General features: G+C 34.3%; 1 protein-coding gene and 1 long non-coding RNA gene across 20 annotated transcripts in view; one reads left to right on the top strand and one right to left on the bottom strand.

The window, feature by feature from the left end:
- The window catches only part of ppfia2 (PTPRF interacting protein alpha 2), a 340,251-nt gene that overhangs the window by 108,132 nt on the left and 206,732 nt on the right, over positions 1–25,387 (top strand). The gene's annotated exons all lie outside the window — the stretch shown is intronic.
- Positions 19,009–24,351, bottom strand: LOC141381633 (uncharacterized). Its single transcript, XR_015483208.1, has 3 exons — positions 24,097–24,351; positions 23,843–23,882; positions 19,009–21,709 (listed from the first exon to the last, which is right to left on the bottom strand). It is a non-coding gene; the product is annotated as an uncharacterized LOC141381633 (long non-coding RNA).

The following is a 25,387-nucleotide window of genomic DNA, read 5'->3' as shown; positions in this document are numbered from 1 at the left end:
ATAAAAGTTATTGTTATTAACTGACACATACTTACAGTCAGGTATATAAATATTGGGACAGTGACACAATTTTAACATTTTTGTGTCTTGTGTACAACACGATGGATTTGAAATGAAACTTCAGGCTGTAATTGACTGCAACAGATTTGCAACCAAGCATTACTTTTAGTCCCTTAACAAGTGGGAGGCACAAATGCAAACTCTTGTAATTCCTACAGCGTTTAGCTAATTTGGATGTAAAAATCCTCAAATTAAAGCTGATAAGGTAAATCACATTAGTTTTATTTTAAATCCATTGTGTTGGTGTACAGAGGCAAATATGTTAGAATTGTGTCAATGTCCCAATATTTATGGACCTGACAGTATGTCTTTTATAGTAATGAAGTATTGTAACTGAAAACAAATAGAACTGTTAGTCTGTTGGGTCTTCATTGGTTTACATTCTGCAATTTTATAGTTTACATTCTTGTGAACTAACAAAGGCAGTGGTGGAAAGAGCACTGAAATACTATAGTAAATGTCCCATTACTTGCCATTACATTAATGCTGTGCAAATAGAGTAAAAGTATATGTTCAAAATACTAAAGTATCAGTAATAAATAGCCCTTCTAAAAGTACTCGAGTAGTATAGTAATATAAAATGTAATATATTCACCTATAAAAAGCAGGCTGATGTATTTACATGCAGAGTAAAAGCTGTGTAACCTAAGGGGCAAAAGTCTAACTGTGATTATATGTTAATGCTCAGGTCATGCACTTTGAACCTTGATTCATAAGTTCTAAATGTTCAGCAGCTGCTGCCAAAAACCAAACACCTACTTCAAATGTTATCACTCGATTAAATGGGTGATATCAGTGGTTATCAGCTGATAGATATGGGCCAGTAGGGACCTCTTGCACCCACTAGCAGGCTCAGAAGGCTGTTATCCATCCACATTGTGAATTAGCTATACTAATAGGGAAGACTCTAGATTCAGATCATTCTTTACATTATTGTGATGGTTGGGTTTAGAATTGGGGTGGGGGTAGACGTTAATAAAACACAATTAATGTGAAATTTAATAAATAATATAATTCTCGTTAACTTCTGGCTGCAGCCGTATGTGATCTTAAGCTCATTAACCAAGTGGTAGAAAGATAACAGCCTTCTGAGCCTAGCAGTAGGCTCCCTACTGATCCAAATCTACCACTGATAATGCCCATTCAATACATTCCAGTCAGCTGAACCAAAAGTGCTCATGCAGCACTAATAGACACAGTATCTACAGTATTTAAAAACATAACATTTTTAGTGTGTTTAGCTATTGTTTAAAGCTGTTTGGTGATTTCAGTCATCATAAAGTATAGGTATTCTTCATCTTTTCATCAATGACATGCAGTCTAAACAGTATCTCAGTTGTTACATTTAGTGATTTTGCGTCGTCTCGGACATTATTAATGCTTTTACACTGTACATGTTTACTACAGTTATAAAGTGTTTATGTCTTTTGGTTGGTCTGTCTGATGTGATTGTTCTATGCGCGTTTTGAACGAACAAGAATCGGGCATCTGATTATTCTACATAGCAGTTACTGTAGACAAAAGCAACAACATGTAAAGTATTAACAGCAAGTTGAAGAAAAATACTGCTGTAAAACTACACATACTGTAGAATGTACAATTCAAAAGCAGTAATTTGAGTGTTCCGAATTGTTACTTCACACCATTGAAAGCAAGTTATTGGGTAGAAACTGTGTATGTCATGCCTTTGTATTAAAGTTGTTTTGTATGCTATATTAAGACTCTGCATGCATGACATCAGCAGTCTGTGTCACACCTTTAAAGAGCTTGACTCATAGAATTCATTTATGGCTGCTTAATAAAGCCTTTAAGATGTACAACCAGACATCTTAACCATTTGAACAGTCGGTGATGTAGAGTGTTGTGCTATTATTGAATTTAACATCCATTTAGCTACTCATAAGTGCTAGGAAATCTGACCTTCTTGGCAAAGTAGGATGTCTTTATGTCATCTAAAGGCTTCTTTCAGCATTACAAATCATTTAGCTACACAGTTTATTCATATTTAGAGCATAGTTATAACATGTTTTGTGACTGATTTAATTAATGGAAGCTTAATATATCCACAGCCTGAAAACTTGACCATTTTAACCATGAATGAGGTAGACTATTGCATCATTATTACATTTAAGATGAATTTAAGTTCCAGGAAATCTGACTTTTTTTTTTTAGCAGGATAGTGTGTATTGATATCATTTACAGAGATCTAATGTAATAACAAACCAAATTAATGTTCCTGCTTCGTCATGCTTGACTTTTTCCTTTTGTTAACAAGTAATAACCTATTTATAATATGGTAATGACATGTTTTGTTACTCTGATTTGATATATACAGGCTTAATAAATCCTTTGTGTGTAATCAGCTTGACCACTTGAAAAGACAATGATGCAGAATATTGTTCGATGATTAATTTAACATCTGTTATGCTGGTCATAAGTACTAAGAAATCTGACCTCCTTGGCAGAAAATGATCACAGACACTTCCTACCATTTGTATGTTTTTATATTGCATCATACCTCACTTTTTTTATTCACAGTCTATTAATAGGTTATTCTTACCCATTTAAAACATATAGCATGTGTTTTACTTATAGACTAATACCAAATGCTTTAACAAAGTTACTCTTTAACTTAAAAGCTCTCTAAATAGGCTAATTGGGATTTTTTTTTTTTTTCTTTTTAAATGAATGGTGATATAATCGACAGGCCACAGTGTTACACATTTGATGAGTCTCAAAGTGCTGCTAACCCAATCATCCATGTCCGGTCTATGAATAGCGTAGAATTACTGGTTCACAGACGCAGAATGGGAGCTGATGTTTTGTGCACGCAGCTGGCCGTTAATGGATACCTTTTAACTTCTGACTGCCTCACTTTGGAGCCATAAATAGATGATGATGTCACAAACACTCTGCATGGAATGCTTAAATAACAATAGGAGATTCAAGCGGGTACAGTTTTCAGTCTCTCAGCCATCTGCGGTTCTGTACTATTACTCTTGCTGACCATTTGGCACTGCAGAGCCTAACATCGGGAGTGTTATGAGAGCCACAAAGCCATAAACCAGTGGAAAGCAATTGAATTCAGTCTATAAAAGTTTAGCAAAAATGTTGGATTGCTTTTTTTGTTGTGCTCATACAAGCTGGGATCAAAAGAACAGATTTTTAAAAACATTCCTTTATTTCTACACTTGTTTTAAAGGCCGCTTAATGCATTTCAGACAGACCCATGCACCAATATTAAGCTTCCTCTGACCTTATTGCCACATATACTGAATGCCCCTAGAAGAAACAGTTTAAAGAGCAAAAAGAGAAAAAAACACTCTTTTATAGCTTGTGATCAGAATATTGAAAACATGCATTAAATCAGATTTTTTGCATCTTGAAATCAACGTACTTTAAACATGTTAACTTTAACAACACTTAAACCCAAAGCCATGTTATGACTGTTTTTTCACACAGCAGTGGGCTTTGGGGCAACTTAAACATTTTAAAATGGGTGAATCACATTTTAAAGCAAAAATTACTGCTGCATGTTCAGACTACCTGTTTAAAATGAAGTTAATGAACCAAAACAACACAATTCTTGTGATCTCTTTGTCCAATTTCTTTGTTTTATGTTCATTCATTCATTTCATTCATTTTCTTGTCGGCTTAGTCCCTTTATAAATCCGGGGTCGCCACAGCAGAATGAACCGCCAACTTATCCAGCATTTTTTAACGCAGCGAATGTCCTTCCAGCTGCAACCCATCTCTGGGATATGTTTTATGTTCAGTCCACTTAAATTTGTAAACCATTAGGTTAACTTAAGCACTTTGTGTTGAGACATCATGAAAGAATTGTGTTGGTCCAACTACCTGGTTAGGGGATTTGTAGTTTCCAGCATGCTTTGAATGGGATTGCATTAAGAGAGGAATGTTGACAATAAAAGTCATCTTAGGTGTTTAAAGTTAATAGAAAGACTTGCTAGAGTTTAAACTTCACTTTAGTTTGAAGATTTAGAAGATTTTCATGTAACGCTTTGAGTTTTGAGATTACGCCTTATTTGATAAAATCATGTTGGACTAACTCAAGTGCATGTAATTGTGTAAATTGTTTTTTCTTTTTTTTTTTGGTTGATGCTACACAAATTGATTGGATGGAAATCCTGCACTCAATTAAATTGAGTTCATTTTTGAGTTATTTTTTTGAGTGCAAGTTCTGTTTCTTTGTGTTTTATTTTTAAATATTTTAACCTGTAAACCAAAATTATGCAGGCTAACACTCTGTGGCATTGTGACATCGTCCAAAGCGACAACATGAGATCTAAGACAGCATGAGATCCAAGCGCAAGAAGTTTGTTAGCGTTCAACTAACAAATCCAAATCACTAGGTTATAATGACACACAAAAATAGCGAGGCAGTGATGGTAAAAAAAAAAAAAAATCAGTGTTTCAACATACTAATATGGGTATCCCAATAGTCATACATTGAACAGTAGTGCTGGGAGGTTAAAGGTGCAGGAAGTGATCTGCCTAAATGCTAACCAGTTAGCAAAATATATTTGAAATACATTTTCTTCCCTGTCGTCCAAAGCTACGCCTCCTGAAATAACAAATGCACACCTTGAAGATGATAGAGACCCACTAGATCATGCCATTCACCATTTAGAAACTTTATAGCACTTTATAATACTACAATTCCGAAATGAAAAACTGTATTATGTCTAGCACGTTTTCAGATGTGCAGCAAGCTAAACTTGTCATACTTGTCCTTATTACTTTTACCTAATTAACCTTATTATCCTTATTCTTATTATCCTTATCCTTATTACACTTGTTACTAAGCCATACTTACATGCTAGACTGAATGTTTAGAGTAGCATGGTAACCAATATATTGAGCGTGTCACAGATTTTCATTGTTCAAAATGACCCAATGTGAATATAAAACCTCAGTAAACTTTACCTTAGTGAAGCAGGCTAGGTGAAATCATTGCTAGAATGTGAAGAGACTTTCAACCAGCGCAGCAAAAATGTATCTGAAGGAAATCACCTACTGCACCCTAATGAAAAACTGTACAATTCTAGTTAAAGCATTCTTCTGCAATCTTATACCAAAAACGGAAGTCAAAGTCAAAAGTGATTCACAGAATGCTTGGAAATTAATAATTAAAAACAATATTTTGCTATAGTTACAATATAATTAAATGCAATACTGTATGAAATTATAAAAATATAATATTAAATGTACCCAGCTAAAATGTAAAAAAGTTACCAGAGAGAGAGAGAGAGAGAGAGAGAGAGAGAGAGAGAAGCAAGAGCCAAATCAAAAACCAAAAAGAAAAGAGCAGAGCAAAAAGTCTAGAGCAGGAAAGAGCCAGAGCAAAGGTTAGTTTTTAAAAGTTGCTTAAAAATCTAGTTTTGTCTCTTCCTTGACCATGAGACCAAAGCCTGAATACTAAGACATTCAAACTGACCAATAAAGAGCTTAACCCTTGTGTGCTGTTGGGGATGTTTTTATCCACTCTGTCTGAGGTGTTCACTGTGTTTCAGTAAATGGAAGGATTTTTAGTAACAAATCTTCTTTTGACACTTTTTTTTTTAATGCTGTGAACGTTTTCAAAAACTAAACAATACACTACAGGCAAATGGACTTTTGTCATTTTCGTGGCTGTTACAGCCCCATCGACTTGTATTGTAAGGACATTTTTGATTGCAAAGTCATGCTACCATATTATTATGTAATTATGCATTCTTGATTGTTGATTAGTGTTTTGTCCTGTAGGGAAGAGGTAAAAATAGTAGTTTTTACTGTTAAACTGCGCGCGTGTGTGCGTGTGCTTGTGTGTGTGTGTGTGTGTGTGTGTGTGTGTGTGTGTGTGTGTGTGTGTGTGTGTGTGTGTGTGTGTGTGTGTGTGTGTGTGTGTGTGTGTGTGTGTGTGTGTGTGTGTGTGTGTGTGTGTGTGTGTGTGTGTGTGTGTGTGTGTGTGTGTGTGTGTGTGTGTGTGTGTGTGTGAGTGTGGGTGAGTGCGCGTGCGTGTGTGAAAGAAATCTTTGCGCACTTCCCTTGATATGTCTGAGAAAAGCAGAATAAGCAGCTCAGCCCAGAACATAGTAAGTGTATTTATAGATGCAAACTAATTGAGGTTGATTTTTTTATGCACATTCTGCCAGTTAAGCCACTTCTAGGTGGAGCAACATTTACTAATATATATATAATCATAATTGAACATTTACTAATGCATTATTAACAACCAAGTCCATGCCTGTTAACATTAGTTATTGCACCATGAGTTAACATGAACTAACAATGAACTACTGTATTTTCATTAACTAACGTTAACTAATATGAACAAATACAGTGATAAATGCATTGTTTATTGTTTGTTCATGTTAGTAAATACATTAATTAACATTAACTAATTAGCCTTATTGTAAAGTGTGACCATATATATATATATATATATATACATATACAGTTGAAGTCAGAATTATTAGCCCCCTTGAATTATTAGACCGCTTGTTTATTTTTCCCCCAATTTCTGTTTAACAAGGAGCAGAATTTTTCAACACATTTCTAAACATAATAGTTTTGATAACTCATTTAATAATGGATTTATTTTACCTTTACCATTATGACTGTAAATAATATTTTACTAGATATTATTCAAGATACTTCTAAAAAGCTTAAAGTGACATTTAAAGGCATAACTAGGTTAATTAGGTTAACTATCGACTATCGAAAAAAATATAGCTTAAAGGGGCTAATAATTTTGTCCCTAAAATGGTGTTTAACAAAACTTAAATCTGCTTTTATTCTAGCCGAAATAAAATGAATAAGACTTTCTCCAGAAGGAAAAATATTATCAGACATACTGTGAAAAGTTCCTTGCTCTGTTAAACATCATTTGGGAAATATTTAAAAAAAAAAGAAGAAAAAAAAAAATCAAAGGGGGCTAATAATTCTGACTTACACTTCTGCTTTGGGATCTGTGTGGGCCTTTTCGCTAAAATAGATATTATTTGCAATAAAAGAAATGCATATGATAATTTTCATCCTTTCACAAGCTACAAGTAGTTCAACTTGCATCAGAGAGAGAGAAGCAAAAGCCAAATCAAAAACCAAAAAGAAAAGAGCAGGGCAGAAAAGTCAAGAGCGGGAAAGAAAAAACTTGCTATCCATAATATAGAAAGTGGAAAAATATACTTTTAAACATTTATATTCTATATACTTTAAATGCTATACACATTTAAGTATTATTTTATACTGTATAAAAATCCACCACATCCACAGTATAAAAAGAAACACATAGGAGATTGCATGTAGCATGCCGATTGACTCCCTAATACTTTGTCATGGATTTTTTTTTTTTCCTGAATAATTCATACGTGCTCTGTCCCTGATCACAGCAAGGGGCTTGACTCCTGATAGTTGTGATGAACACTCAGGGTGTATACTTAGCATTCATGTCTATGGCTACTGTGCTTTGTTCTTCCTTTCTTTCTCTCCCTCTCTCTGTCTCCCTGAGCCCCTGTGTTGTGATAATTACAGCCTGGCTCTCTTCATCGCCAGGACTTCTGCCCACCCACCGCGGGCACAGCTGTTAGACTCGTACATCCAATGCCAAGCGCCAACATCCAACGTTTTTCCTCTGCGCCAGTCGCCCAATGCAGACTCCATCAAACCATTACAACCTGTCACCTTTAAAAAGCACCTCTACTGATTGTAATTCAGCGGCTGGTACACAGATAGCGCACGGGTTAAAAGGTTTAAGCAGGACTCTATTTATTTTCATTGTGTGTCAGTGATCTAGACACTCCATATTGATTTATTGTAATTGATTACCTAAAAGGAAATGGTTATAGCTATTATAGTAATAATGGTAATATCCATTTATATTTCTATGTTATTTAAACATTTTGCAGTTCATTTGACTTAAGTTTTTGTTCCATTTATTATTGGTTTTGTTATTTTTTGTTTAGTTTATTTTTATATATATATATATATATATATATATATATATATATATATATATATATATATATATATATATATATATATATATATATATATATATATATATATGTGTGTGTGTGTAAGTTTTAGTCATTTTAATTTAGAGAACGCATCCAGTGTAAAGCAAAGTTTAATGTTTACACAGCTTACATTAACTTTTGTAAATACACAGAAGTCAAAGTTCTGTGCGTGACTCGCTTTTGGGGTCACTGTCTGATTTGAGTTTGGTACAAAGGAAATAGGCAACATATCCCCAGTGCTTAATTTTTTATTTTATTTTTTTTTGTACAGACGGAGTTTTGTCATGTTCAGCTACAGAACTGAAAGCTTCTTGTCATACAAAACACATACAAAAATACAAAATAAATAGAACAATGAAACTCTATTAAAATGAAAGTGTGTGTATTAGTTTTTAAAGCCCAGTCCTCTCCTAAAACAACAGAAGAACATCAGTTGAGCAATAATTTAAAGAATCAAGAAGCTTCCAAGCTGAAATCATAAACGTGAAAATGCTTGCACTGAAGGTTCATCTATCTTTTATTATTACAACACTAGGACTGACCACTGTCATTGTGCATTGTATATAGAGAAGAGACCATAGACTGGTTCTGTATGCAAGAGATGGTATAGTGACTTACTTTTCTATTGCTTTTTTATGTAAACACATACTTGACGGACATGCATGACTATTATACACCCACTTTTTTTGCACATGACCACTGTCAAAAATAATTTAAACTTTTACATTTAGCATTGCTCATCAATGTTGCTTCCAAAGGAGTGGACCAAACCAGAAGATCTTGCAAGCTTCTGTTCTATTTTATTTGACGGAAACATATTTGATATCTGTCATTGTTTGCTGTCTTCAAGGACCAGTTTGATCAACATGAAAATAGAAACTGATTTCTTGAAATGTTTCATTTTCACATATTCCTCCAAGCTGTCTTGCCACATAAAGGCAAAAAGACAGGAGTATTCTTGCTGTAGCTCATCACAATTTTCTTTCCTTGCAACTAGTAGAATCAATACTATCGTAGTGTTATTACATATTGCCAATATCTTTCAGGAGGTAGCAAGGTAACCAAAGTATATAACCAAAAAAATTATCAAGATAATCAGAAGCATCCTTGATACAGCGTCATTATTGTCCACTATGACACTTTACATATGAGAAAATAATTGATTGTTGCTTGACACTGATTGCTGTTAACAAATCATTACAACACCGTAGGCTAAACAAATTGTGGCAAAATCTTTCTTTCATTGGAACCTAGTATAAGACACACGTTTTTACCTTATACTGATTTGTCTCATATGTTTAGAAAATTAAAAGTGTCACTTAAGGATTCAGCTGTTTATTAGTTGGAAACTAAAAATGTAAGCAAGCATTTCAGTTTCAAAATGTCAAAGCATTCACCCTCACTGAGGAGCTGTTCCAACTCTCAAACCGTGTAAAGAGTGTAATTACACAAGCAGCAATCACGTGTTTCAAACATAGATGCAACAAACACGGAAAAGTCACAAGCGATTTTAACCATATTGTATCCATGCGTATTTAGCCAATCCTTATGTAAAATGTAAATTTTGCTCATAAAAGTTAGATTTTTCTTGGCATTTCTTTCAAAACTGTATATTTTATTTTGTTTGTTTTATTAACTTGTTACATTGGGTTGATACATTTGGTCCTAATAATGTAGGTTAAGCAACAACACACACTCAAATATTCTCACTCTCAAACTATTTGTCTCATTGTCATCCAATAATATCACAGAGCTCTGCTTTGTATCAACAGAAAATTGCCAGTGAATGAGACAGATATGACAAAACCAAGCCCCGGGACAAGCAGATATGAAGTCAATGCCTTAACACGGGCGGATGATATAAATAAACATGTCTGATATTGGCCTGTCAGACCTCCTATATTCTGTTTCTGGCTGAACATGCCCATGGCTGTATACTTCACAATCTTCCCCATGCTTTTCATTTTCTCATTGACAGGTCAACACCATATGGGACAACTGTTGGTTGTCCATCAGTTTTTTCTTTTGTTACGCCAAAAGCAGCACATTCAACTTTTATATACGTATATTCTGTATTCACAAAAGGCTTCATGCTAAATGCTCCTAAGTCATACTCAGCACATGCTAAGTATGGGAATCTGAAAGCAGCCAGTGGTTTTGTGAATGTGCCTGCAGCTGTGTTCACAGATGTGTTCCGGAAGAGAGGCAGATGAAGCGTTTTTGTATTCAGCTCTCTTAGTCTCTTCAAGCAGGGTGGGGATACAGCAGGGGGATTCCTTTTGATGAAATAAATATGCAGCAACGTCCCACTGAAAATGGAAATTAACTTCTAGAACTTTTCCCACATAATGAATAATCTTACGGATCGTTCTCTCTTGAGTGTTTCCTCACAAATACATCACAATAATGAAGATACTCAAGATGGAGATGCTTTATCGACGGCACATATCCTCAAGCACGTCTGTTGTAAATCTGGCGCACTCAGTGTCAGAGATAAGGCCAAGGTGCAGTCTGGGAGAAGGGTTTTGTAGGCAGCCTGTGGAAAAGTACTTTATGAAATAGCTATTTTTATTTTTTTGCTTAAAGAGCCCATCTTTTGGATACTGCTTTTTAAGTATTATATCATGAAGTATTTATTTCATCAATGAAAGTAAGGACGAAACATTTTTAATACCCATGTCTGGAAACAAATAACAACTTAATAGGTCTGCTGTGCCTGTAACATGATTCAAAACTTGCTGGAAACAGCCATAAAGTACACTGGTGTCACGCCAATGCTCCGTAGCAAACTGGAAATATTGTGATTTAAAGATAAATAATGATTAAGCGACATCAGTAATGGAACAGGACAAATCAGAATTTTTTTACTGATTTGAAATCTGTAAATGGTGCTGTATGTAAGTTTTTGACTCTTCTAAAGCATAAAAATACCGTAATATGTTCGCAGATGTTAAAGAAGCATGCCAAGTGAACATTCTTGTTTATGTAAAAAAACAATGCTAAAGTCAGATATTCTGCTTTGAAAATCTGTCTTTGTTTTGGTTCTTTTAACCCGCCCAGGCCACTTTAACTAATTTTATATATATATATATATATATATATATATATATATATATATATATATATATATATATATTAGCACTGGGGTTGCCTTGTTGGAAAACTGTGCATTTTATTTTTATTTTTCATTTCAGTCAGTCAGAAAGGCTCTAAAAGCATGCGCCCTTTACCGAAATGCACCCTCCTGTGGACAGTAGCAGCCTCTGAAATGACGTAGATTCCACATAATGCCATTAATAAGCAAAAGGTATGAGGATTACGAACATAAACATTAGATGAGCAGGTTACATTGTAGGCTTGATAGTCAGACTCGCTCCTGTCTGCATTCTGGCAACCGGCGCTTGCGTTTGTTTTGATTCAGGAATGCAATACCTAGTTTAACCACTGGTTGTCAAACTTAAATACTGTACCTTTAATTAAATTTTAAGTTCAGCAAAAAGTTTTTAAGATTTCAGCATTCCACCATTCATTTAGATTTAAACATTTTTCACAGTATGAATTGGGTCTCTACTTTAAGATTGGGCTTCCTAGCCTAAAGATAATCCTTTTTAGGGGTCTCTGGCATCTAAAACAACTTTTTAACTGCATGGTATGATACCAGTTACTAAGTATGAAACGCAGTTGAAAATCCTTCAATAGTGAGCTGTGTTGTACCGTACCATTTAATGGAAAAGTCTCTTGAAAGATTGAAAAGCCTTGATCTGAAGAACACTTCAGTGCTGGTATCTAAAAACTATCATCTTATCCACTGACCCGTATTTGCAGTATCCGTTTTCCAAAATCAAAATGACATTTCATAGAAGATATGCAGAAGAAAAAACGGGGGAAAAATGAAACACAAAGTCACTTTCTAAGAATTTACTGCAACTTAGTCCTCAGCAAGCTGGAATAGCAATGCAAAAAATCAGTCATCATCAGCTCCTGCACTCCTCAACAGTCTCCTGTGGTGGGTGTTATGAGATGCATCATTAATGGTAATAATTTCACCTGAAGATTTAATTAAAAGCCATTGGATTGGGAGGAATGAAGTGAAGGATGCGCGTGCATGAGGCAGATCATTTACAGTAGAAACGGTGGGCTGTAATGACGTTAACAGAGACATCTCGAGGGTCACACCCACAGCCATGAGCTCAGAGCTGTTTCTAATTCTGGAAATTAACCATTGATTGTCTCTGGATGTTTTTATTTGGACAGTTATTGCTGGTCTGTTTCTTACATGCTGTATACAGTTGGCATGTTTTTGCTTTGAAGGTTTTGATGAGGTCAGTGTGGTCTGTATATTTGTAGTTTGTCCATTGCTTATCTAGTCAAAAAGTATTTAAAGATTGTTCAGATTTTCTTTGCATTTCTATATATTTACTTTTATTACTGTTTGAATTTCCAAGTTTTTTTATCAGTATGGGTGCATTTAATTTATTTAAGTGACTGCAAATGCTTTCATAATGTTGCAAAACATTTATTTTGCTAAAACAGGCTTTTTATTTTTTTACTTGGAGTCTGTAGCACAATGGGTTTCAAAATTTATAGCAATAAAAAAAGTTTATTAAGGACCATATCAGCATGATTTCTTAAAGATCATCTGACACTGAAGAGTGCTGAAAATTAGTTTAGCAAAACAGGAATTACTTACATTTTAAAATATGTCCGAGTAGAAAACATTTGTTTCAAATCTCAATAAACAGTTCACAATATTACACTGTTTGTAGTATATCACAATCAGTTATTGGCAGCATTGTATCTCAAAAAAAAAATTTATTAAGTTGCCGTTACTTCAGACTTTTTATTAGTAATCTTCTTAAATATTGATAGAGTGTAAGTATGTTTGACCACAAACTTCATATACTTGCCCTTTGGTGAGTTAATTTACCAAAATTATAGTAAATTAAACATTAAAACAGTCCCTTTTTATTTGAGAAGTAAAAACATTTTTCCAGATTTTACATATATATGTGGCAATGTTTTTGCTGCTGCCACTAAACTAAAAGAGCAAAATATGTGCACTACCAGTCAAAAGTTTGAGGTCAGTTTTTTTTTATATATAAGTTTTATTTATTTATTTATTTATTGATTTTTTTAAGGAAAATTATTTTGTTCATCAAGGGGGCATTTATTAAATGTGTTTTCTTTTTTTAATACTTACTAAAATTATAAATAGCTGCTTTCTTATTGTATGTAGTTTCAAGTGAAATTAATACTCCAGTCATTGTTGCTTTTAGGACTATTATCATTAATTAAAATAATATTCATTAAATAAAATTCATCATTAAATCACTGGAATAAATTATTCAATTAAATTATAAACTATTTTTGAACAGTTATTTTACAGTGCAATAACATTTCACAATTTTACTGTTTGTATTGTATTTTTAATGAAATAAATGCAGCATTGGTGAGCAGGAGAAGCTTATTTTAAAACATTTAAAAATCCTACTGTCCCCAAACTTTGTCTGGTAGTGTATATTTTCTGTGATTTAATTTTAAATGCATTTCGAGTGACATTGAAACCTGAAAATATTCATGGGAAAATCAACCAAAGCATAAAGCAGATTTCAGTTATATGGACGATAAAAACATCTTCAGGTACAGAGTCAGTTGTGGTCATTATCAACTCATCGGACAAATAAATGAATAAATATAAATGCACATAATTTCATGTACACTACAGTGCACTGCACAATACATGTCATGACATACATGACGTGTACATACCCTGAAATATATATATATATATATTGAAATTAAATATATGTTTCCCAGGAGGAAAATATGAAAAGCATGTTCTAGAAGATGGGCACTGCTGTGTGTATGTGAGATGGTCAGAACAGAGAGCCGACAGCATTTAAAGAGGAATGACACAGCTTTATGACTGACAACTGCAGCTCCTGTTAACTAGGTCATGACAAACAGAGAGAGAGAGAGAGAGTCATCAAGCACAAGGGACCACAAGTATGTCCACAGCTACTGGCAGACCTGCTCAGTCTCTTTTGTGAGACAAGTAGCCATGAAATGTTTTGGCAGAATGACAGACACCGTTTTCTTATAGAATCAACAGCTTTTAGTAGGACATTGCCTAAACGCTTTTCACACTAAGCATTGTAACAATGACTTGTCAAGTCAAGTCACATTTATTTCTGTTCACATGCTAAGTTCAACATCACACACCAAAGGCTCTGTCAGATGCCAACGCAAACACGATATGTACATTCCCAATGTTAAATAATGTTTGTATCCATGCCTTAATAATCTTAAATAGTCAGATAGTCATTGATCTTTCATCAATTGTGGGATCCAAATCCAGAGACTGTAGTGAAAATGGTGGTTTTGTAATGAATTCACTTGATTTTGTGATATGACTAAACAGTGGTCATACAGTACATTTGTATGAGATGTACTTAAATGAAATTAGTGGAGGTATAGACAAAAGCAGGTTTACAAAGATAAACAGAAAAAAAAACAGATGTGTCTATTTTTGTTTGTGTGAAATAAGTGCAGTACATCAAGAAGTTCCACAGAAATGCTGTTTTTGGACTTTGAGACAGTTGGATTGCAGGACAGCTCCCCTGACCCCAGTTGATCAAGGCATTGGTGACAATGGCAAGAAATCCATTTTTGGCAGAAATAGAGAAGAATAAAAAAAAATGGGAGAAACCGTGCACAGTCAGGCAACAAGACAAAAACTATAAATGTAAAAACTACAGTGTGCCATATAACAATAATGACACAGATGTTTTGAATCACTTTCTCTTTCACTTTTTTGTAGCTGTTGAATAATGAAAACATCAGAATCAATGGATAATCTAAAGACATGGCATAAACTTCAGTGAACAGACAATTTAAATTAAATTTGAACCTATTAAATTAGCTCCATAATCCAAACACCATGTGCTGAACTCCTGTTGAGTTGTCTAAAGTAAAATTTTACATTTAATATTTGTCTGTATTTCCCTTGTTTATGTCCACTGCTTTGAGATACTGAATCGCTAAATCAAAATGGCAGTGGGAAGAATGTGTGCAACAAGTGCCAGCAAGTTTTAAATCCTTTTATTCTCAAAAAACCAGACTGGCCTTATAACAAAATTAATTTTTTAGCTTAATTTATCTTTTTTTTCTGTGACTGAAAACTATATAAAGATGCTGTCTTATTTTGTATTTTTTGTTTATTTTATTTTATTTTATTTTAATATTATTTGCAGTTTGTTAAATACCAGTATTAAATCATCCTGAGGTTTGACACGTTATATATAATACTGCTTTAGTATAGTGCTTCCTGATTTTCTTTTAATAAAGTGTTGATAAAAGTGCTATTAGAGTAGGACAGGGATCCTGTATGTGTGCATGACTGCATTTCAGTAAGCGGTGGCACATTGTGCATGCTTCTGTGTATATTTGTGGTTTGTTTTAAATAAAATTTGTTCAATTTTAATTATAAAATGAGTTTCCAGCAACATGGCTTTTTGCTAATTATTTCGGTCATCATACTGAATGTATATATATATATATATATATATATATATATATATATGTATATATATATATAAATATATTTATATATATATACATATATATATATATATATATATATATATATATATATATATATATATATATATATATATATATATATATATATATATAAAATTTGGCCATTTTTATCATTTTTTTCTCAATCAATCAATCAGTAACATTTAAGTTTAATCAGTAGTTTTTTACACCACTGATGCATGTACCTGTACTGGACAGGTATGGAACTACCTCAACATTCGCTTCATTGAAAAATGATTTACATGGTTTTTACACTTGATTAAATTTAGGAGAAAAACATTAAAAAAAACTATGTTGTTAATAAGTCACGCATGGACGAGTTAAATATGCAGCCAACATAACTGTACAGAATTTTCCAGGCTAAAGAATACAGACTGAAGCTCTATAAAACAGCCCTCACAGAAGACATTTTTAATGTAATCCAAATCCTGCACTTGAATCTGTTGTAATGTTTTGTGCTTATGCAAAAATACCTGATTGCATGCATTTCTAATTAAATTAAGTGACTAGATTTCGATTGTGGAAATTCACTAACATTAACCATCAGATATCTAAGGTAATTGTGCTTTGGATGTTTTGCATTCCCTGACAATTTTTTCTTAAAGGTATAATTATTGGCTAAATGTCACCGCTACTTTAAGTTAATGGATGTCAAGAACATTATAGAGACGTAAACACAATAGCAACCATATAACAGCTGACTTAAAGTAACCCTGAGCATATTAACCACCTCAAAATAAACCCTGTAACCACCCATGAGATATAGCATTGGCAAACAGTAAGTTTTGGCAAGCACCATTCCTCAAATTTAAAGGGATAGTTCTCCAAAAATGAAAATTAACTTACCTTTTACACAATTCTTTTTTTTCTTCCATTGAACACAAAAGCAGATATTTTGAATAATGCTGGATGATGCTACTTATTGACTTCCATAATATTTTTTGCTAAGTCAATGGTCAAATCAGTCGAATCATCTTATTTTGTGTTCCACAGATGAAAGAACCCCAAATACGTTATGATAACTTGAAGTGTGAATTAATATAATTTTTGGGTGAACGATCCCTTTCACTAAGGAGGTTTATTCTTAATATAAAGAGCATTTAATTGGGCACGCACACACACACACACACACACACACACACACACACACACACACACATATATATATATATATATATATATATATATATATATATATATATATATATATATATATATATATATATATACATATATATCCGGTACTGTACAGAGATGAGTCATCAATGTTTAGCCCATTTCCCTAAGAAAGAGAGACAAATGCATTTATTTGTGCTGCAGAAGCAGCAACTTACATTAACCACAATGCTGACGTCAAGCTACGAAACAGTTCTGATTTCTTGAGCAGCTTAAAAGCATCATTTGACGTTGCTGAGCTGTTCACGTATTTTGACTTGTAGGTTTGCGCTGGAATGACTCAATAGGGAGTTTCCTCCTCTGTTATGACAAAACTGGCGCTGGTGTTTTCATTTGATCAAAGTGTAGCGCTCTGGCAGAGCAGATGCTAATGAGCTTTAAATGGAGCTCATTATTGTTGCATAATATTCAGGCTGCATTGGTAAAACATGAATTCAGCGCAAGCCAACTGCAAAACTCAAATATTAACATGACTTTAGTGTGTTGGTGCCGGCTGTTCTGGAGCCAACACAGGTGTTGTTCATGTTTATTAGTGTGCATGGGAGAAGAAGGTGTGTGTAATATAAGAGAATTATAACTTTAAGGGAAATATATATTGGCAAACACATGTAATTTCTTGCTCAGTAAGTTGCTTAAAAGCGAGTCTATTTTTCTATTTTTAAGAGGCAAAGCTCCTCCCTTTTCAAATATCTTTTAAAAAAACGAAATTACTCGATTAAAATCTATAAAACCTAGCCAATAATCAAGGAGGTCATTTAAGCCAGTGTTTCTCAACCACGTTCCTGGAGGGCCACCAACCTTTCATGATCTAAAACTTTCCTTTGTCTGTCCCACCCATTACAGGTCTTTCAATCTCTGCCAATGAGCTGATGATCTGAATCAAGTGTGTTTGCTTAAAGAGACATGGAAAATGTGCAGAGCTGCTGGTCCTCCAGGAGTGTGGTTGAGAAACTCTGATTTAAGCCCTTTTTATACCCTCATACACACATGTATTAAAATCCATTTTTATCGACCCATTCACAAGCGAAAACCTCGAGTACAGGTGTGAATGTGTAAAACATTTTGAGCTTGTTCACATTTGATGGCATCTGAATCCACAAAACGACTTTCCAGATGTTTTACAATGTGATCAGCATAAGTGATTGCGGTGCAGATTATGCACGTTTTTTTTCTTATGCTTACGTTTATGCTACTCATTTGAACGAAGACCTGGAAGGGAAGTGATGGTGGGGAAAAAATGGGTGGAAGAAAAAAAAAACTGAGTGGGAGAAAAAAAAAAAAAACAGTGTTAGGAAAATATATATATTTTAAAAGTTTTTGCCTTCCCTCGCAAAGATGTTTTGCCTTCCCTCGCAAAGATGTTTTGCGTTATCAAATACTTCCTGTTCACTTCATACATGTCAACCCTCCTGTTTTGCTGGGATTCTCCCTTATTTTACCATTCTACCCCACTGTCATTCTATCATTAAGTATTTTTCCATATTTCTTGTGTTTTATTAAACTTAAAAAGCACGTTGAAATTAATATAAAAATGTCTGCATTTACTTTCTGTCCATTAAAGCTGTGCATCGATCATCGCTCTTCATATGCAACCTCTGATTCAGCAAATGCATGTAGTGCTGACTAACGGACACGCTTCGTATGATAAACTGATCCCAGATCAGCTTCTGTACATGCCATTTGAAGTGACACCTCTGTTATCAAACAAGTGAAGAACAGCAAATGAATCTATCGTTTTGTTTTTATTGATAACAGAGGTGTCACAGTAAGAATGCACAGATCTGTGAAAGCATTCCGTTATTTTAGAAACTGTTTGTGCTCATTGAAGAGAAAATTAGTTGGGTTTAAAATGAAACATGCAGGATGGACATGTTTACATATTATTAAGAGTATTTGTCGTTTTAAACACACACTTAAATCCCAAAGTGTCCTTCATTCATACACTTTAGCTCCTCTTTAAACGCCGTATACGGAAGCTGATCTGGTATCAGTTTATCATACAGAGTGCGTATCTTGGCGCGTATCTTTGCGAGGAAATGCAAAACATCTTTGCAAGGGAAGGCAAAAACTTTAAATATATATACAATTTCCTATCACTGTTTTGTTTTTCTCCCACCCATTTTTTTTAATTTCACTTAGTTTTTTTTTTATTCCACCCATTTTTTACCATCGCATTCCTTCCGGGTCTCCTTACATTTGTCAGTAATTTTTGTGCTAATAAAAAAACATGCTAATCTTGGCACTTCCTTTGAGCATTTATTTATGCGATTATCCAAAATGTGCTTTCAAATAGGTGGATGGAAAATAGCTACACATTATGAACAACTAAAAATAGGCTTGCATTGAAAAAAACACTTCTACCACCGTCAAAGTCTAATTTGAACAATTTTGCATGAGAAAATGATTCCCAATACAGATTTTTCTTTTTCATTTTTGTAAAAGTGGTGTGTGCTCTGCTTTATAAATGTCTCTATAATGACTATAAAAAAAAGTCTTGCAAAACTAAATTACTACTTTTTTGCTTCAAGAAACCTTGACTAGCATTAGAAGTGGACCTCAGGGGGGAGATAACATGCTTCAGAAGAATGTGGGCCCTTTAAGTTTTAAAAGCTCTCTCATTTTTACAGCAGCTTCTGTGTGACTTGAACCGTCACATCACCTCAGATAAGAGCAACAGGAAGAGAGGAAGAGAAAGAAAGAACAAAGCACTCATCCGGAGGGCAGAAGACTTGCAGGAGAAAAAGAATGATATGCTGTAGGAGGAAGTTTTCAGCATATTTAATTTAAGAGGACAGCAGAAAGGAGTGTGCATTGATGAATGCAGTGGCTATCGTCAGGGCATTACTTGTTCTTGTAGTGCTTGCGTTTGTGTGATATTCACCTGAGAGGTGATCAGATGAGTTGAGCGGGTGCTGTGACTTTACCACCGATCAAAAAAAGACTGATTGTATGTGCCATGGGGTCTCTTGTACAAATCTGATGTTTTAATATAAAGTCAAATAAATGAAGAGTACGACAATAAAATATTTACATTTCTGAAATTTATGGATGGGAATCATTAAGAATTGGGGGCGACACGGTGGTTCTGTCACCTCACAGCAAGAAAGTGACTGGTTCGAGTCCCAACTGGGTCAATTGGCATTTCTGTGTAGAGTTTGCTTGTTCTCCTTGTGTTGGCGTGGGTTTCCTCCGGGTGCTCCGGTTTCCCCCACAAGTCCAAAGACATGTGGTATACATACCTGCCAACACTTCCGGGAGTCTCCCATATTTTAGACCCATCTCCTGCCACCCTCCCATTTTATTATTTCTCCCGGAAAACTCCTGAAATTTCACCCACTGTGTAAAACATATGCTGTAAAAGTTGGCGGTTCATTCTACTGTGGCGGCCCCTTATGAATAAAGGGACTAAGCTGAAGGAAAAGTAATGAATCATTACACTGTAAAACTCAAAAAGTTAAGGTAACTCAAACCATTCGAGTTCAAAAACTAATCCTAATGTGTGCTGTTAATTTAATCCATTTTAGTAAATGAAGCAATTTGAGCTCAGTAAAACCCGATAAATGAAGAGAACTCAAACCAACAGAGTACTGTAAAACCCAATATGTTAAGGCAACTCAAAACGTTTGAGGAAACCGATTGCTAAGCCATTTGAATTGAAAAACGAATCTATGAGTACTGTGAACTTAATTGCTCATTACCTTTAACACTGAGTTTAAAACTCTTTTCAAATGAGTAGAATTAACTTTCAGTAAATTTTGAAACTACACAATTGACTGTTGGATTTTATAGTTTAGGAATTGAATGCTTCTTATGCTTATTTCTCTAAACGATTCTTCTTCTAAAAAGATCCAGGCAGATGTTTGCTATATCTACATTATATAATGGTAAAAAGGGGCTATTCCATTATTTGTTCGAAAATCAGACTCCTTTGATGAACCATAGACCATAAAAAATATGAACGGTGTGTTCGTGACATCATCCATAGGTTTCTGAAGAGCGCAAATAAAGCTACTAGCGCAAAAATAAATCACCCTCCTCACAATTGTCATTAGGGGTTTTATTGGCTATATACACCAACATCCTTTTTTTTGGTACCAGGCTATAAACATCTTTTTTGATTTAAAGTTGACCATTTATGGGCAATCTATGAGGATTTGCTTGTTTCTGAAGCCCCTAGAGTCTAGTCGATGAATTGCTGTTTCATTTGCTTCCTTATTAGCTTCATGAGGAAGGAAAGGATGTTTCTGCATGGTTTAACTCATTTAAGTCACTGGTTTGAGAATCAGACTGCAGTGGTTTAAGGGATGCTTATTCACTTCAGACTACTGACTCTATGAAGCAATTAACCTGTAACCTACTGTAGACTGCACTGGTTATGCAGTATGTTTTGATTTACTTAAAATTACTGAATAATTGGAGTCATTTGTCAGAGAATCATTAGGTGCATTAGGTGTGCTGTATATCCAGACTACATTGGTTGTACTTTATGATATGGATTCACTAAAAAGAGCCAACTCTTACATTTGTATAAAAATCAAAACTCTGGTTGTGCAATTCAATAATAGAACTCGCACTACAAATCATTCCACTGGGAATTGGCCATTAGTTGTGCTATCTTTTTAATTCATTTAAACCCATTCATTCAGGAATCAAGAACACCAATTGTTTTTTCCAGTATAAATCAATCCTCATCAAATGACACTAGATCTTACCACTTTTACTTTGAAGGTGAGAGAGAGAGAGAGAAAGAGGGGGAGCGAGTGCACAGATGGCTTGTGGGTAATTGAGGGCACACATCAGACAGTGAGAGTGTCCTTGACCTTCAGCGCTGCCACTGGAGCTCCCGAACAAACCTGCTCAACAAACACACATACAGTACAAAATGCAGATATTTGGCATATGGCACATTCTTCCATTGCGTTGCATGGGAACTGAATAATCTACAAGCTTAAAGCATGAGATCATCTTCAGCAATGGCTCAGTTCTTTGCTCAAATAACCTGTGGCGGAGCATTACATCACTGCTGCTAACAAGCTGAGTGACAGCTTTAATTCTTAGACAGTATATTGAATTGTGAGTGTTTGAGATGACGTCGGACTGGCCTATGAGTCAGGGTCCATCAGCACATACACAATATATGAACAGTCAAGAAATTTGTTCCAACTCAGGCTCTAGAAAATACATGCCTCAGCCTATATTTTTGTGAAATGTATAAAATGTTTCTTTCTGTACCTTTCATTGCATCTTTCAGATGACAAATCCACTAAAGGGTGTTCCCTTTGTTTTGCAAATCTAAAATTCGCTATATAGGGTACATTTAGTTTTAGGTTTCAGATACATTTCCTTCTTTCACACGTCCACAGGGAGGTGCTTGTACTAACGTAAACCCTTCCCTTTATCTAACCAATTGGGTAGTTGAAATTGCATGACCACATAGCTTTACTTAGATCTTATTTTGCTTTTACCTTTTTTTATGAACTGTGCTTCATCAGACTCTCACCTACTGTAAGTGCTCTGCATAATGGCTATAACACCATACAAAGTAAACTGAGCAAGCTGAGCATACCAGTTGTCCATATAGAGAGACAAAAGTATTCCATTACAAATCTTAAACAAAATCATTTTTTTGTTTTTTTTGTGATGTTTATTTGGTGTTAATGCTTGATTTGTTGATAATATGTAAATATCAGTAGTGTGAAAAGGAACAAAGTTGTTGCCATCATATTTCTACGTAGCATTATTTTACTGTACATTAAAACTAGAAATGTACAATATGAAAATCTTTAACCGATTGATAGCCAATAGTAAGTCCTTCTCAATATCTCATTTCAATATTGTTACCGATAATCAATAAATATCTTCATATATATTTTCAATATATATATTTTGATATAATGCCACAGTTTGTGCACCCAGGAGAATACAAAAATTCTAAAATCAAATGTATTTTAGCAGATCTTGCAAAACTTTAGTAAACATCAGACCTTACTATTCAAAAGATATTATTAAGATATTAATCTGCTTTACTATTGTATGACAAGCCTAAGCAGAGAAACTAGGAAAATTAGCCTTTAGCTGTGGAGCTTTGGCAGCTGGAAATTGTAGAAATGTTATACTGCATTTTCCTTGCAAATAAAATGACTACTATATAATATATTGATATTAGATCATTTCATGCAACACAAAAAATAATGTAATCTCTAGTGCACGATAATGAGGATTATATAATAAGTAATGCATGCATATAATACATTCATTTATTAATTTTCTTGTCAGCTTAGTTCCTTTATTAATCCGGGGTCACCACAGCGGAATGAACCACCAACTTATCCAGCACATTCACACACACTCATTCACACTTATACACTTTGGACAATTTAGCCTACCCAATTCACCTGTACCACATGTCTTTGGACTGTGCAAACTCCACACAGAAATGGCAACTGACCCACCTGAGGCTTAAACCAGCAACCTTCTTGCTATGAGGCGACAGCACTACCTACTGTGCCACCCATATAATACATAAATAAAATGCATTGGCATTTATTAACTAAAATGGCATATGGCATAGTTCAGCTTTTGCAGCATTGATAATGTAATTTCATTAAAATATAGTCTCTTAAATAGACCTTAGGTTTAATTTAGCTGTTCAAGAATAAAACAAGATGAAATGTCCTTTAAACATAAGCAGCAGAGAAACCAAAAGCTTGAGCAGGCTTGCAACAAAGTAGAAAGCTTTGGTGATAACTAACAGAATTTTTGCTTACTGCAATACTAACGCCCTGCTAGAATTGCCATTAAAATGTTAGTCAAAAACAGACATTTACACTCAAAACTGTGCCAAAGTTATCAGAAATAAAATGCAGAGGATTGTGGGATATATGAAAAAGGCAGTAAGCAATATATCTATTCTGCCTTCAAAATTAAGTTACCTCCAGAAAATCTTGTGAAGCAGAATTTGGATTCGGACGTGCTTTGATGCTTACCTTGGAATGAAACTCTGAAGGCAGCTTTTAAATGCAGTCTCTGTCAAGTAAAAAACAACAACAGTGTTGCATCTTGAATTTTTAGATGCAAAGACTCTTTACTCTTGCTCTTTTCTTAAAAAAAAAAAAAAAAAGAGCTGTTTTTTGATCTTTTTAAATAATTAGTTAAAATATAATTTGTGGTTTTAGCCGTTTTGGTTCTCACAATGCAGTATATATGCACACTTTAGAAGTGGTTTTGCATGCATTTTTACCTGCTCTTCCTGTGTGCATTTACTGATTAGGCGAGTTCAATTTGTGGCTCTTTCGGTGGATATGGCTTTATTTCTTATCGTCGGAGGACAGTGGGTGGATGGATGTTTGGGAGGTCTTGAACCTCGAGTCTGCCTCATAAGACTGAATTTAACACACACACACACACACACACACACACACACACACACACACACACACACACATACACACTCACAGTCTCTCTCTCTCACACACATACACACTCACAGTCTCTCTCTCTCTCTCTCTCACACACACACACACACACACACACACACACACACACTGGAGTGTCTAATCAGTGGAACGGCACTGCACAAGGCTGACCTGCAAATTACATAAGCTCTGCTTGTCCCAGCTTCTGTAGAAGATTCTCTAGTCATCTTCTGTAGTCCTTGCCCTCTTTCCTTCATCCTTTCTTTCTGCATTTACATTTCTTCATTTAGCAGACGCTTTTATCCAGAGTGTTTTACAAATTACTTCATTTTTTCATGCAGTTTTTCTTTTGGGCTTGCTTTCTTGTGCATTTTTGTCAGTTGTGGTTTTGGCTCAGATTCTCTCCTTTTCCCCTTTTGTCTAAACTTTTATTTGCTATTTTTACAAAGATGAACCTTTTTTAAAGCTTAATTTTTTTGTTCTTTTCCCACATTGATTATTTTTAAAGTTTTCCAAGTATCACGTTTGTTACTATGTTTAAGCTTTTGTTTGTTGTTTCACACAAATTTTTATATTTCATTTGTTTCCATTTTTGGTTCTTACATTTGTCCTATTCTTTAATCCTCTGTCTCTTTTAATACAGTTATTGTTGTTTTATGATCCTTTTTTTTGCTTTTTCTTTTGCTCTTCATATAAAAACCCATACAAACTGTTTGATTTCTTTGACGTTTCTTTTTCTAGTGTTCAATTTGTTGTTCGAGATTTTGTCTGTTCTTTTAAAACAGTTTTGCTTCTCATTTTGTTGTTTCGTTTAAGCTTGTTCAATATCATTAAAGTCCTCAATTTATTTATTTACTCATTTGACTGTTCTTCCATATTTTATGTATTTATTTTTTTATTTTTTTATTTTAATTGTGTTTTTGTCTGATTTGCTTGTGCACATTTTTGTTGCTTCTTATGTTTACTCTTTTCAAATATTTTTAGTTTTTATGTTGTGTTTCTACATTTCTACATCCTCAGTAATTTTCTTTACTTCACAATTTTTGTTGAATACTTAAACTCGTGACAACACAGTTCAAAACATCCCAGAATGCATCTCAAGTTGTTTTAAAAACT

The sequence above is a fragment of the Danio rerio genome, chromosome 4, assembly GCF_052040795.2.
Source record: "Danio rerio strain M-AB ecotype USA chromosome 4, GRCz13ab, whole genome shotgun sequence".
Taxonomy (NCBI): Eukaryota; Metazoa; Chordata; class Actinopteri; order Cypriniformes; family Danionidae; genus Danio; species Danio rerio.
This window is presented reverse-complemented; position numbering and strand designations above follow the sequence as displayed.